A 762-nucleotide genomic window follows, 5' to 3' on the forward strand; every position below is an offset into this window, starting at 1 on the left:
TATACATATATATATATACAGGGTTGGCCAAAAGTCACCTGACAGTACATCAGATTAATTCCAAGATTAAAACAAAAATTATTTTATATGAGACTTCGCTAATAAATAGACAAATGCTGAAAACAAAACGGTGAGTTTAACTCACAGGATTCAATTCTTAAACATTCGTAATTGGAATGAATAAATAAAATTGAATATTAAGTATTCATGGAATTTTGATTTACTGCCGAGTGACATTTGGCCAAACCTCTATATATATGTATGTGTGTGTGTGTGTGTGTGTGTACATATATATATATATATATGTTATATATATGTATGTATGCATGTATGTATGCATGTATATATATACATATGTATGTCTGTATATATATATGTTTGTATATATATATATATGTGTGTATATGTATATATGTATATATATGTGTGTTTGTGTGTATATACATATCTGTGTATATATATATATATATGTATATATGTATATATATATATATATATATATATATATGTACATATATATGTATATAGCGTTGAAAAATTCCTGTCGCACCATGGGACTTTGAAGAATGCTAAAATGCAAGAAAGTATACAATTCCTTTAATATTTAATATTCAATATTCAGTATTTCATTTATTCAATAAGACAATCACAACTTCATTTCATTTTACTATATATACTATATATTCTATATCCTACATTAATATTATAAGAATATAAATAAAACATAAAAAACAGAGTTGGAATTCCTTTGAATAATATATG

This window comes from Octopus bimaculoides, chromosome 20, assembly GCF_001194135.2.
Source record: "Octopus bimaculoides isolate UCB-OBI-ISO-001 chromosome 20, ASM119413v2, whole genome shotgun sequence".
NCBI lineage: Eukaryota > Metazoa > Mollusca > Cephalopoda > Octopoda > Octopodidae > Octopus > Octopus bimaculoides.